We start from the raw sequence: 14,925 nt of genomic DNA on the forward strand, positions 1-14,925 counted from the left end.
TGTCCACACTTCCAGGGAGAAGGCAGCTTGTTGCAAATGATTATCCAAGAAGTTTGCTCACCAAGGTTACCCAGAAGTCCCACACAAATGGCCAATTCTCTTTTTTCTCCTCTCCTAAGCAGAAATTTCCAGGGGAGAAATAGGTTAATATGGACATCTTTCTCTGATTGAGGATCTGCCAATCTGCCAGTTTCCTCAGCTGTGTTTGATGCAGTGGCACAGATATTTGGTTTCATTAATCCTGAACCACGCCATCTGTCACCAGTGGAACAGGTTTCAAGGATCCATAGCATAGAAATGCAGAGCAAGCGCTCCCAGTCCATTAAATGGATCTGCTCACAGGCTTAACATAGATCCTTCCACGTCCCCTTTTCAGTGCAGTGATTCCTGATGTGAGAATGAATCAAACGAGGCAGAACCACTGCCAAGTTTCAAAACAGCCCAAAGGGAAGCGAGGGAAATCAGGTGTTTCTTTCCTACTTCTTTGTCTCTTACAATTCATTTCAAAAACTTAGAAGCTCCATGGGAGGAGCATTCTGTACCCACACACTTCCTTCCTTGTTGCAGGTGGAACACAAGTGGCAAAGTATTCTTGGACTAAGCATGTGTGTGTGGCTGACCACATTAAGCTTTTATACCAGAAAAGCTCCAGGAAGAAATCACTATAAACTAAAAGAACAACAGTAATATATATATAAATTTATCTGACTACGTCAATCCTTCAGTGGTTCAGAGACATGTTCTAATTCCTTAGTCCTACCCACCAGCAATGAGGTTACTGGACCATTCTGGATTTCGAGTTTGCCTTATGCAACCAGCTCTTTCACACGGTGACTTGCAAAGCTGCAGTACTGTATTTACTTTTTTGGAATTTCAAGGTCTTAAGTACTTCAGATTTATGACTTATGGTATGTTTATACACAGCCTGACATAATGAAGCTTTCATCATCACAAAGGTCCTGCTGAGCTATCTGGGGACATGGCAAATAAGGAAACAGAATCCAGCTCTCTCCTGAACTCAGAAGCAAAATTCTCATTGACCAATGAAGCAAACTGATAAGTAGAAGGGAAAACAGCAGTATTTGGCACCTTTTATTACTGTTAAGATTCGTTAGCAGAAATGAATTAGAAATGTCATCGTTCGTGTTCTGCCTGAAACCACTTTAGAGAGAGGAAATATGGAAACAATACGGAATCAGAATTGGCTCTGTTGATCAGGAGCCCCACTCTCTACTACTTAGTTTAACTGACCATTACAGAAGCCAAGCACTCCTACATTTTGAGCCACACAAGCAAAAACAAACAATGCAGCCACAGCAATGTGTTCTGCATGTTGGACCAAGCAGGGCAGGTCCTACTAATTACATCCTGTGTTTAGACTTCTGCAAACTTTCTGTCACTGTGCCCAAGAGGGTTTTATCACGTTTTTCTTAAGAAAAGAGAAAGTGAGAAGTGCTGCAATCACCACATCCAACCCATATTGAGTGGAAGTCTCACAAAGCACTAACGATGTGACTTCATAGAACTATTTAAAAGCTTTCCTAAACAACTCGTAATAACTTGCAAAAACAATTGATTGCAACTTTCATAGGAAATGATACTTCAAGTTCTGAGAAATCTCATTTTCATTCTCATTTCCCTTTATTCAGTTCAACACTGTTCTGAAAAAGTCACTTTGTCTAATAGGCATTGTGACCTTAGCACTGTGCCACAGAAAATGAGATTCAGCCCTTCAGAGCTCTAAGATGCTGCTGCTCTGTGTCACAGAGGTGGAGCAATGCGCTGTTTTTGCAAATACTGTGAAAAAGGCTAAAACTGAAAGGAGACAAACAGAGGTTTAGCTCCTGTGGAATCAGCAGAGAAATCAGCAGCAGAGATTCCAGCACAGGTGTTTGGAACCCATTTGCACATCTCTTAGATCATTCCTTACTCCCTTCACTTTCGGGCCACCTGTCACTACAAAAAGACTTTGGAACCCCTAAAAAATGCCCTCATGGGCTGAAGGAGCTCCCAGTCTAACAAAGTGCTTTCACAGCTAAAGTACCCACAGCAAGTTATGCTGTCCTCCAGCTGACAGCAGCCAGCCGCAGGCAGTAACTACCACTCTTCCAGAACGAAAATCAGCAAGAATATAGTTCTGCAGTTCTAAAATAAACCTACAATTAAGTTAAATTTTAAGTGAAGTCCTCCTCTTCTGAAGACAGCTTTTCAGTCCTTTATTTTTATTCTGACATCTGCTCTCCCCACCTCACTCAGCTGAAAAAACCCCTAGCAGGTTAGAGAATCTCCCAAGGGTCTGCCCAAGTAAGTCAAGGAGGACAAGGAGGAGTCTCAGGAGGTCCTGGAAATAAATATTACAGCATCTGATATATCAGTTTCCCCACCCCCCACCTCCACCCAAAGGGCCATTTAAAAATCCAAATATAAATTAGCACCTCACCCACACAGCAAGCTTTGCTCCACAGCTACCGCTTACAAACAGGTTGCTTTGCATAGCTTTGGAGAGGCGTGTTCCTATTGTAACAGTTTTTTACCACAACAAGGTTTGTGTGGGAAGGCAGAAGGTTTGTCCTTTCCAGCAATCAGATCTCCAAAGCTATAGAAAGCTGTTTTGCCCCTCGAGTCTGCCTGTCTTTCCTTAGCGCTGGTGAACAGCACTGCCAAAGTTCTTCTTGCATCAGCTTGGCTGATAGTGATGTCAGGCCAGGGAGAGATTCCACTGCTTTTGGGAACTAGGAAACTGTCCTCCAGCTGTAGGATGTGGCTTGAAGCTGTGGCTTCAGGGAGGAGTGCATCAGTGAACCTGGGAAGCATAAGACCCACTAATACCAGATCATCCTAAAAAAGAGCAAAGAACTGCTTTTGGTGTTATAGGTGCGTAGTGGCTGGCTTCAGTGAAAAAAGTGTCATATATATCCTACACAAACAGACAAATGAGTACTCAAAAATCAGAGCAGGAAACACAGCACACACACATCCTTTCCCTCCACTGACCCTCATCGAGCTACTTCCCCACTGGCAGAGAGATGGAACCCTCCAGAATGGGGCCTCAGCAGTCGCCAGCAGGCAGTCCAGAAGCAGCGATCACAGACAAAAATAACCCTAAAAGATCTTTCCAAATATAGCTCATCATTATTGGTGCTGTATCAGTTTCATTTCAAGCTGTGTCTGGCAATGTCTCTCTCTTATTCCCTGTAAAGAATAACAACAGGTCCAGAGGTACAAGGGCCTTTTCTCTAGAAAGTAAAATGGGAGAAAGAGTTTCATGTCAGACAAAAGGATGGAGATTTCTTATTCTCCAATGTTTAACTTCGATCCCTGGTTATCCATAAGTTGGGTGAGCATAATATGGGTTGCTGAAACTCAGAGGATACACAAGTTTCCAGGCATGGCTGTACTAAGAACAGTCTGCAAGCTGTAAGTTTGAGTACTGTGACACAGGAAAACTACGTGCGGCTTGTGCATTACTGTTAGTAAAACATCACCCCACGCACTTATAAATGTTCAGATGCATGTGACCAGTCTGAGCTAACTGGAACACTGCTGCTGTGCTACAACCTGACTTAAGGTTCACTGGGTGGGAACTTCTGGCATGAAGAAAAGCAGGGAAGCGAAGGGAGGATATCATTATCTGATTTTTTAACTTATTTATTTATTTAACTTTTTGCCTCGGAAATTTTTACTGGTAAAAATGTTGGCAAACGTTGGCAAAATCCTGGCGTTTCACAGAGGATGAGAAGATTTAACCAGTGAGGTCTTTAGTATTTGTGAAAAAAGCAGAAAGCTGTTGTTAGAGCTTGGACTGCTTGGAAATGTGTAGGATAGGCCTAGTTAGGGACTGAGAAAAGGCCACATTTGGTTTCGAGTCACCTGGGGGTATTTATAAGACTGCTAGCCCAAATATGCCATTTTAAGGAATCTAATATTGTTTTCAAACAACTGAAGGCAAATCTTAATGATTTCAGAGGAAGACAACGCCAGAGACAGGCTGCTTTTTGGATTTGAAGATAAGTTCTTAGAAACACTGTCGTCCTTGGACCTTTATCTGCAGAACTGGGCAACTGCTTCCTTTATATGCAGGCAGAAGAACCAAAATGATCCAAAGAAGTGTGATCCACACTGCCAGTCACAGTAAGAACATTTGCCTTGAAAAATAACAAAACTATACTCAGATACATAAAATCTACTTTAGCTACACAATCTGAAGCACAGCAGCTGTGGATCTGACTTACTTATGGTCATCTTACAGCTGTAGGTTGTTAGGATCGTAAGCAGGCAGATGCCACCTGTTGCCACAGCTAAACCACAGCTTGAACTTGAACATGATACTAATATTGCCCTTGTATGGGGTAACTCCCGCATGGGGGTTGTTAGTGGAAGCACAGTTCATGATGCAGTCGTTGCTGTGACTCATGCTATGGTTTGTTGGTGAGGAGCACAGTGCTAGTCCTTGCTAGGACACTCCTTCATCTTGAGATCAAAGCACCATGCTAAGGAAATAGAGATGCTGTGGACTGCTTTATACCACACTGTCTGTTGCACACAGAAATGCAGACATACACACACATGTAGCCAGCACCATCAGGACAGGGAGTCTTCTCCTGCGTAAGTACAAATCCAAAGAGCTTAGATATGACAGTTCATGCCCTGGGTCTTCTTTCCCCACTCAGGGAGGAAGAATGAACAATACACTACATTACCCTCAGCATTGGACCAGTGTATCTATTCCCCATGTAAACAAATACAAAATGAAAAACAAGAGAAGGAAGACTCAGAAACCTCAGTCTCCCATCAAGCTGATGGTAGGCAAGCAATTAATTTTTGTGCTTCTCAGTCTGTAAATAAGGTATCAGGTTTTTGCTCCATGGGGATATATTGATGCTTTCTCTTGTTAATGCCATTAAGTTGTAATGTGCTTTGGGATATTTGGCTCCCATGGTGCTTTAGAAATGCATGATTAAATTACACCCAATTATAAACCAAACCAGGTGATCTTGGAAAGGAAGGGATATTGCTCTGAGGCATTAATAGTCAACAGAATGCTCTAGGGGGAATCATGGGGAACTGCATATGCAGTTTAATTTCCAGTGTCCATTGTAAATCTTCTATTTTCAGCCTGTACCTAAACACATTTTCTGAAGTCTTTATTATCTTCTTTTGCATTAGAATGAGACCCCATCAGGTAAGTTTCTTGGTCCTAAATATAGCACTGTAGGGTAAAATTCTCCTAGTAGACCCCATTCTTGGGAAACAACTCTATTTCTTCCTTATTCCTCAAAGATTTTTCTACCACGTCTCAAGCTTCTGCAAACAAACCCAATGGCTTGCCATTTAGAATGAAGAATGGGAAATCAGTTCACATCTGCTTGTGTCCTGCTGTCCTCCCTGAAGACAAGCAGGTTGTTACCAAGGGAATGTACCCTAAGACACAACCTCCATTTACTACCCTTTATGCTTGGTTACATACGCAGAAGTTTCTTAAGTTGTTCAGGCCTAGAACAAGACCCAGGCCTACAGCACTTCTGCACAAGAAGATGACTACAACCACCAAACTGGATATGTTCCTTCCAGGAGCACATATAACAGAAGAAACATACCTATGGTTTAGTGACATGGATCAAGAAAGGCTGATCATTAAATAAAAATAAGCAATCTGATACCCAATTACTTATTTTAATGTATTACTTATTCTACTACTTTAATGTAATTCCCACTGCTCTTGATGGAATTAGACCAGTAGAAGCATGTGAATAGCTTTTGAAGAAATATATGCATAGCCTGGTAATATATATTAACATATAGTTTCCTTGTTTTATATTTCTGTTTTAATAATAAACAAAATATATGTATTAATAAGCCAGGCTGAAAAATTGGGCTTGGTTATCACAAATCCAAGTAACTATATTCTGCTTTCCCCCAGCCCAGGCAGAAAGATCATTTATTGTTTTGATTTCATGAACTGGGGCCTGTTCAGTTTTGCCTGGGACTACTGCTAATGAGATATCCTTATTACTCATAAGGCCTGAGCAGAGAACCACTGAACAAAAGATAACACATTTACCTGACACAGTACCCACGAGTGTGCTAAAGGCACACCTAATGTACTTCTAGGAATCTTCTATTGTTTCTTGCCCAACAAGACTGTCATGCAGTATCCTAAACATGACAGATTGGTTTTTCTGAATGAATCCTTCTCATTTAGGAAACAAATCCCAGTTGGATGGGAAATACACTACCAGACAATGATTTGTAAAGCCAGTAGTCTGTTTCATCAAGACATGATAAGCTATGAGCCTCGGACAGGCTCTACTATCTTAAATTTTAATCAACATCTGTAGAACCTGCTACATAATGTCCTACATGTGCATATTGTTGAAGGCAGCTTGGAGCTGAGAAAATTGCAATCAAATAGATGCAACAGCAAAAAAGGAATTCCTGTGCTCATTGCCTAGGTGGGGAGCTGAGGTGGAGAACATGTTAGCGATATGCTCAAAGCCAAAGAGGAAGCCTGACCTTAGTCTGCAGTCTAGTGCACAAAAGCACCCTTTTTCCTCAGCACTAACATGAATTTTTATGCTTACCTTTGTCTTTGGAGATGTACTGCAGCTTCTTTGAATCCAAAGGGTCAATGTCCCCAGTGTTATTGTGGGCAATGACTCAGAAAAAGTATTTCCTTCCTGGAAGCAGGCCTGTGATGGTGTACTTATTGCTGTAGATTTTTCTGTGGCTGTGTGAACTGTGTGGCAGTACTGATATCATCTTTCAGGATATCATAATATGTCTGCTAGTTCTCTTCTTCATCTTGGCTGTAATTCTATTTTAGTGTCACAGTTTCTGGGACTTTCTCAAGCCAGCTGAGATTAGTAGTTGATCAGAGGAAATCGAAGAATTAATTTGCAGATTTAAGTATTGATTTCTCCTGTTTGGAATGATCCCTGTGTTCTTTTCTGGGACAAAATTCTTTCACTTCAGCTCCTCCCTTCCAGAGTCTTTATGTGTTTAATTAAAGTACTTTCTCCTTGATTTCTTCTGGCTTGAGGAACCTGATTAGCAGCTTGCTGTACGTAATTCCTTTCTGATGAAAAAATATGGTTGCTAGTTTTAAAAAGCACTCTGAAGAGACAATGTACAAAATACAACGCAAAGATCTCTAAACCTCCCACTCCCAGCAGATCATTACAGTAATGAAAATTTCTCCTAGGAGCAAGCAAGTTTGTATGGACAAAGATGTATGAATGCACTGTGCTGTTCCAGCACGAAGCACCATGTGGCTCTTCAGTCTCACAGTCAGGTCAAACCTATGAAGGATAGAAGAAAAACAAGACAGAAAGAGAAATAAAAAAATTAAAATAATGAGAGACTGCATCGGAAAAAGAAGTCATTCTTCAGTCTGTTGAGTCAAGCCTGAAGAAGTGAACAATGGAGACTGGAGGAAGAAACTTTCTACAACTAGGGTTGTAGTTGGTTAAGAGGAACAATGCCAGCTATTTTCGTAATACCTATACCACATGAAAAAAAAACAATAATACCTTAGCAATCAACAGCTTAGCGATGAGCACCTGTTCACACCAATTTCAGGTGAGAAGGGGTGAACACAGGACCATTTAAGAATAGTTCATGTAAAAAGTGAGTAAGAACAAAGAAAAAGAAGAGGCAGATCTAATGCCTTATTAGATGATGCCCATCCTCTTTGCCACAAACAATTTTCTATGTCTGTTTCTAGTATGACTTCTACTTTTCATTACTGTACTGCACATTGCCATTCTATACTAGATAAGTTTATCTGGAGCCTGCATTCCCTCTGGGATTTTTTGGTGTTCCTCTGTTTGGAAATATGGTATCAAAGCACAGATTGGTTATGTAGTTCCAAAGTGGAGACTGAGAGTAGAAACAACCTGTTTGTTATTGGTCACTGTGTCATCTTCTGAGATTTCCCTCAATCAAGCTTGAACATCCGTCTACTCTGCAGAAATCAGTATTATGTAACATGACTTACTGCTGCTTAGGACAGTCAGCATCATGCTTTGTCACCCGAGAGTATCTTTGGCATAAAAAGTCTAATTGCATAATTAATAATCAAGAACTCCTAAATCCTAAACAATGATGATTGAAGTAGTCCTTTACCTTGAATAGTGAGCTGGCTAGGGATTTCTTAGCATGACATAATACTTTAATTCTCAAGACTTAATTAGTGTCTTTGAAGCATGACCTTTGATAATATTATTTAAACTTTGGCTTGCTGACACCTGATTGCTCATCTCATTCAAACCAGCCACCTGAAAGAACTATAATTCTGTCTCAGTACCACTGTATTTGAAACAAGCATTTCATAATTATGATAGTTTATTTGCTATAATACTTACCCACCTAACCCATACTCAGACTACAGCATCCTTGATGGAAATCAGAGAATATTCCAACCTAGACTTGTGTAATGAAATACTTGAGAAACATCAGTGGTGGAAGTAACAGTTATGATTGTACCTAAGATACCTGTTCAGGGAACAGCTCAGTACTAGCCAGAAGGATGGCAGAATCCTTTAATTTGACTAAAGAACTGCACAGCTTGTGCTGGCCTGTATTTTCTCCCAGCACCTCTGAAAACACAGCAAGAAGAAGTAGAGCTCTGATACTAAACATTCCTTTGTGCAACATGAATTTGATCACCCTTTAAAAAAATTATGTATATTTAAGAAGAAAGGACAGTAAGAGATGGGAATTCCAGCTAGATGGATATTGCAAGTCTTACCTGTAACTCCATTGCTTTTCCCACACTGTCCTGCAAGCCTCCTGCAGTGTTAAGTGGTACTAAAGATAGGGATCTTGGTGCACTTGGTCCATTCTTGGTGTTCTCTGCTTATATCCTCTAGTATGTATCCTGATGGCACAGCTTCATTGTTTGGTTCCTGCCAGGCTGAAAAAATGTCGGAGCTGGAAAAATCCACCAGGTAGAGGACTGTCAGGACTTCTGCAGGCTCAGGAGGACTGTGACATACTACTTTACCGGCAGGTCTATGCTTGCATATGTGAAGATAGAAGTGTTCTTTTTTCAAGATGTCAAATCTGCAAGGTTTTAGGATAAAAGGAACCTTGGTAAACACAGCAAATTCTGTCCACTGAGACACTGCAGTTTCTAAAATGAACATATACACATATAAACCCTGTTCTGAGGCAGGCCATTTAAGTGTAAAGACCTCACAATGTTTGCAAAGGGCCCAACTGAAATCATTCTGGAAAGGGCATCTTCTGTGAGCACTGACCACCACTCATTTCCATGAGTGCTTTGGAGAGGTATCTATGCATTAAAATTCTATGCATCGCTTCTGTCTCTTCCTAACTGACAGACTGGTGTGTGTAAACACATTTCCTCTAAGCTGTTCTTACGGTTTTGAGAGCTGTATGTCTATTCTTTTATTAAAAATCTCTCTTATAGTTTTGAGTCAAGTGGTTTGGCACTATCCGGACTGCTTGGACAAATGAATTCATTAACTGGCTTTCAAGATTCTGTTAATGTTCTTCAAATTTATGTGCCAAAGATCATAGTACTCAAATTAAGTCACTTTTGAAAATACAGATCTTGCTTTTTGCTCATTAGTCTACCTTGTAGCTCATTTACCTCATAGCTATCTAGTTAGATTGCCATACTAAATAAAAAGAGTGAAGGGTGTGATATTAAAAATTATCTGCATGTTTTGAATCAAATGAATAGTCCAAATTCCTGTTCTCCTTTGACAATCTCAGACAAAATGCATTAAAAAATAAACAAAAATAACTAAGACTATCCTTCTAGCCCAAGTCAATTTGCAGCCCAAGTGCAGCATGCTGTGCCAAACCCAGTGCTAATGGCTTTTACAGAATACTCTTATGAGCATAAAGGGTCATAAAGGAATATGGTGCATATTCTCCTAGGCTTAATGCGGAATAATGCAAGTAGTCAAATAGGAGAAGAATCATGGCTTCAGGCTTTAAACTGTTTTTGTGTTGTCTTCTGATGTAAAGGAACCAGAACGCTTTTCCTTTTGAGTAACTATTTAACCTCAAGGCTCTCTGAGCATAGAATTCTCTTTCTTTTTTCTTTCTTTTCTTTTTTTTTTTTCCTTTTGTTGTTGTTATATTAGCTTCTACATTTCAGGAGTTGTTTATTTTCCCCCCTAAATTATGTGCACCAACAGAGGACCACTCCCATACTGATAGTTTAGCTAATGATAGTTAAAGCCATTTATTGGTGGCCTCTAACAAACTTGTTTTTCAAGTGCTTTAGTTATACAGTCAAATAAAGTAAGAATTCTACATAACAAAGTAAAATTGGCCCAGTTCAGCATCTGTGAAGCGCCACAATTCTTTAGAGTCTCTGATTTCAATCAGCCCGAAATTAGGCACCAACTTTTCCTACTACAAATCCAGTCTTAAGGGAGAAAAAGAACACAAATCCCACAACTTTTAAAAAAGGTGATGGGCAACTGATGAAAGCCGCAGAGGGATGTTAGAAATATTACAAAAGATTATTTTCTTTGTTGTATATTAGGCAAACTGTACACAAACATCAAGTGTTAAAGTTATCTCCACCTTACAGCATCTCTATCATGTTGATCTGTTTGATTTTTGCATATACACAGCTGTTCCTGGTGAGAATTCCTTCTTATGTCCTTATCTTAACAATTACACATTTTAAGTGAATCACACTTTCAGGCACTTGTAATTACACTTACAGACAGAAGTATTAAGGCCTTCATTAATTAAACTGCAAACACAATGCAATTCTTACACTGAGTCAGGATGAAGTTTGCCACACTGCTTCAGACTTCGGTCATAAATGCATAGATCTTGTCATAGCATACATGTTTAGAAAAACTGGACATTCAATAGTTGAAGATATATACTGATGGGATCCTTTGCAACAAGTGGTTAAAGGTGTGCTGGGAAATCCAGGCCCTGCATGGCTGAACATGCATTCTATCATGCTTCAGGAACCTGGAAAGACAAATGTTGCAATTACACAACTCTAATTACCTTTAATAGTGAATCTACCTGGCCACTAGTTTTCTAAATTGCTTTTGGACTGACATAAACCAAGAGGTATTGTCAGCTCACAGACACCTGGAGAACAGCACAAACTTAGGGGTTAAGTGGGCCCCTTAATTAAATCTAGACTTCACATCTCCAGTAGTCCACTATCACATCTTTCACTAAGGTCCAGAAGAAGGAAGCAGAATTCCTTTGAATGTAATATGAAGAAGAGGCATAATTTGCCACTAAAATGTTTATCACTAACTTATGAACTGTATCTTGGTGTAATCTTACATGCTGGAGAAAACTATCTTCATTATTTTGCCCCCACTGACTTCAGTGGGACTTCCCATTTAAGTAAGAAATTCAACAGAGTGGCCAAGTCTCTCACAGTCCAGCCTTCAAGCAAGGTTAAACCTCCGTTCCATTTAAAAAAGCAAAAAATTTCAGGGAACTGAATATTTTTCTGTAAAAACTGCTTCCATCATATACCACGAGTAATGTTGGTATTTCAAAGGGGATATTTTTGGATAGTGTGATTGATTGTAACTTAATTAGCATGGAAATGCAACGTGTTGACTGAGACAGAGGGAAGAATCCAAGAGCTAAAATATTAGCAGAAAAGGAAAAGCAAAAGTCTTGTTAGTCAAATGCTGCTGCTGACAGGAACATTCCCATGTGTTACGCAAGCTGTATTAAGCATTGATCATATGGTTGCTATCTGATGGATACAACACAATCAGTCACTTGCTTAATTCATTTCTGGTCTAAGTCAGGGAAAGGCAATCAAACTTAAGGAGGGAGAAATACAAAACACGAGTGCTTGAAATTAGACAACCAAATCCATGGGTGACTTTCTGAGATACTGGGTGTTCTGCTGTGCTACTGTTGTATGTGGGCGTCCAGATGTCTTTGAGGGTTGAAAAGCGGATCTCACTTTGAACAGCACGTCAAAATACATATCTTGCTAGATGCCATTTCCTTGATCAATCAACAGTGTTCAGCTTTTTATTCAAAGCTCATTTTGCTTTTAATGTGGCTATATAAAACATACAATAGTCTTGATCTGACCTTAGACTGGATCTTTTTAGCCTAGGACTCAAAGATTGCTACCTTCTTTTTCCTTCTTTCTGTGACATAGCCTAGCGCTGGGGAACCTCCAACCTGGACTGAGGAGATCCTAGTGATGGTGACAGCTTCTTTCCCGACATTTACCCCTTAAGGCTCTGTTCAAGAGACTCCACACAGAGAAAAAATTCGGTTTAGCACAGTACAAACAGAATTCATGGATTTCAAATTGTGTGCGTGTATGCGCACATATGTATACATATATACCTACAGCAAGAAGTCAAGGATAACTTGCATGTTTACTTGTTTCATGGCTACAGTGTGGTTTTTTTTTTTTCCTTTTTACACCTTCTTACTTTGCCAGCTACTTCCCTTTATCACTTTAAAGGTTGAAACATTTAAATGCTTGCATTTATTCCAAAAATGAGCTCTTTCTGCAGTATGCTACAGAGCTGCACAGAAACACTTTCGTTAATTCATAGGAAGTTTGGATAAAATGGAAAATTGCAACACTTTAGGTGAGAACTGACATATATTACTTCAGTTTGAAAATTTTACTTCTGAAATGCTTCAACAGGCCAGACACACTGTCTACACTGTCTTCTGTGATACACTTTGATCCTGGGAAAAAGAGAGCTACAAATGGCAGGACGCACAGCTTCTCTAGGGATCCCAGTCCATAATGGAAAAATGAGCACAAGAGGTACCCAAACTATAAGTCCCAGAACGTAGTTCAGCAGTGTTTTTTAACTAACTTAGGTTTTGGCTGACATATTTTCTTTCTTGGCTGCAAAACAAAATGTTTTTAAGCATTCCCTTTTAAATTATCTTCTCTCCTCCTCCACAATATTTTCCAGAGAAAGACACCTCATTTCTGCCATATTCTACTAAGCTTATGTAACTGACACTAGAAGAGAGTGTTAGTCAGTCCTCTTTCATGGACAGTCTGTGTTGTGGAGTTTCTGAGTCTGCAAACACTGGTAGTGAAAGGATTGCTATTTGTTTGGTCCTGGTTTTAGTCCAAGCACAAAATAGTGTCTAAGCTCCTGTCCTTCTAATTTGTCCCCTGAAGCATGAGGACAGTGTTCTTTGGGAACTGGCAAGAAGGAAGAGGACAAAAACAATGGGAAGCAGGACAGTGAAACTACATTAAAAACAGCTGGTCTAAGATCTTCACATGCTTACCCAATAGGTCATCTGGCAATAATTTCTGCTCTTCTGTTTCCAGGGGATACAGAGGCCCTCAGAGTTGATAACACGTATATTGAATTAGTATGCTTTTCTTTTCTCCACCTTCTCCATACCAAAGTTACTTTCTACCACCCCTACTTTGATCCAAGATATTTTCCCCAGCCATTCTCCTTTCAATGTGAAGCAAGTTACCAGTTTTCCTCCATTGCCTTTGGGTGCTTTCCATTTCATTACAATGCATATTCTCTGTGTGTTCCAGGAACTCTGCTTTCCCCTGTGGGGGTTTTGGATTGTTTGCAGTGTGAACAGCTGACTAGAATGACATGGAGGGCCATTACTTAGAGGGTCATATCCTTCCACAGTGTAAATCAAGGTAGTTCTATTAATTACAGCAAAACTGGAGTTGAATCACTCAATTTGGTAAGAGTCAGTCCCACTGCAAGGTTTTATTTTTTTTTGTTCTTTTTTTTTTTAAAGAGAAAATCTGAATTAGAGTGTTTGCAGCCCAACATGTCTACCAGTGACATGCCTGCTATAAAATGATTAATATGAGGCCCTACCAACAATGCTGAGGTAAAGACTGTCCAAAGCTGAGCCAGTTATTTTCTGAGATTCAGCATTAACAACTCCATTGTCTTCTCTTGCACAGTGTTTGCTTGTAACACAGTCACTGGTTTTCTCCATCACCTCTTTCTCTGCCATTTAAAACCATGTCAGAAACATGACTTTACACAATGCCTATGCCTTAAAGGGCACTTTCAGTATGCTCATTCTTCATACTTACACTATGTGCAGCTAAAAGCTTCAGTAACAGGAGAATCTGAAAAGAAAACAATTGAAAGGTGCAGCTGCAAATACACCCTACCATTTTTCCTGTGTCTGTTAGTTCCCAAAGGTAGTCCAGAGTTGGGCCCCTTGTAATACTCTTTGATGGTTTTTTTTTTTTTTTTTTTTTTTTTAATATATAAGAATTCTATATTTCATGAAAATCTTCAAGGACATGAAAAATCTTCAGTGTGTTTTCATTCAGGCAATATAGTTCTGTTTCTTGAACAAGAACCTGGCTGATTTCCTTCAGTTGTTCAGCTCAGCAGAAAAGGAGGGAGTTCTAAGAAATAGCAATTGCCAATTCTCTAGGTCCTTGAGATTTATTTCCAGGCAGTTTTTAAGTTTTGAAGGCAAAAGAGGAAACCCTCTGTGCTATTTGTTCCTAAGACCACATTTGGATTAGCCATAATCACAACAAAGATGATGAAATCAAATTTTACTGCTTGTAAACAAAACATTCCATCAGTTGTTAGAGTATATGGGAAAATGATAAGGATATCCTGTGCACAATAAAGAATAATAACCAAGTTCCTAAATATTTGTGTTTTTCCTTTTGTCAGGTATATGATTACAAAGGACAACCTGCTGAAATTAGTCATAACAATGCAGTCAATATTTCTGGCAGCAGGAAAATCATTCCCTGTACCAAGGCTTTGCTGTGGATGTGTTTTTACTGCACACAGGTTCTATAAATCTATATTTGATGTTGCAGCCACAGCATCCTTACTGCTCCATTTGTCCCACCGTCTTGGCAGCAGTATCCATCCCTCTCGCCTTTATTTGGAGAAGAGGCTCATTTCCATGCTGCAGATGATTCTGAAAGTCCATCTG

At 39.7% G+C, this 14,925-nt stretch overlaps 1 protein-coding gene across 1 annotated transcript in view; it reads right to left on the reverse strand.

Moving 5' to 3' along the window:
* Positions 1-14,925, reverse strand: part of PTPN5 (protein tyrosine phosphatase non-receptor type 5) — a 95,403-nt gene that overhangs the window by 23,876 nt on the left and 56,602 nt on the right. Inside the window, 3 exon segments of the mRNA XM_085224262.1 lie at positions 6,582-7,298; positions 8,750-9,063; positions 10,766-10,971. The gene's annotated coding sequence lies outside the window, so the exon portion shown is untranslated.

This window comes from Meleagris gallopavo, chromosome 5 (genome assembly GCF_905368555.1).
Source record: "Meleagris gallopavo chromosome 5, MGAL_WU_HG_1.1, whole genome shotgun sequence".
Lineage (NCBI taxonomy): Eukaryota > Metazoa > Chordata > Aves > Galliformes > Phasianidae > Meleagris > Meleagris gallopavo.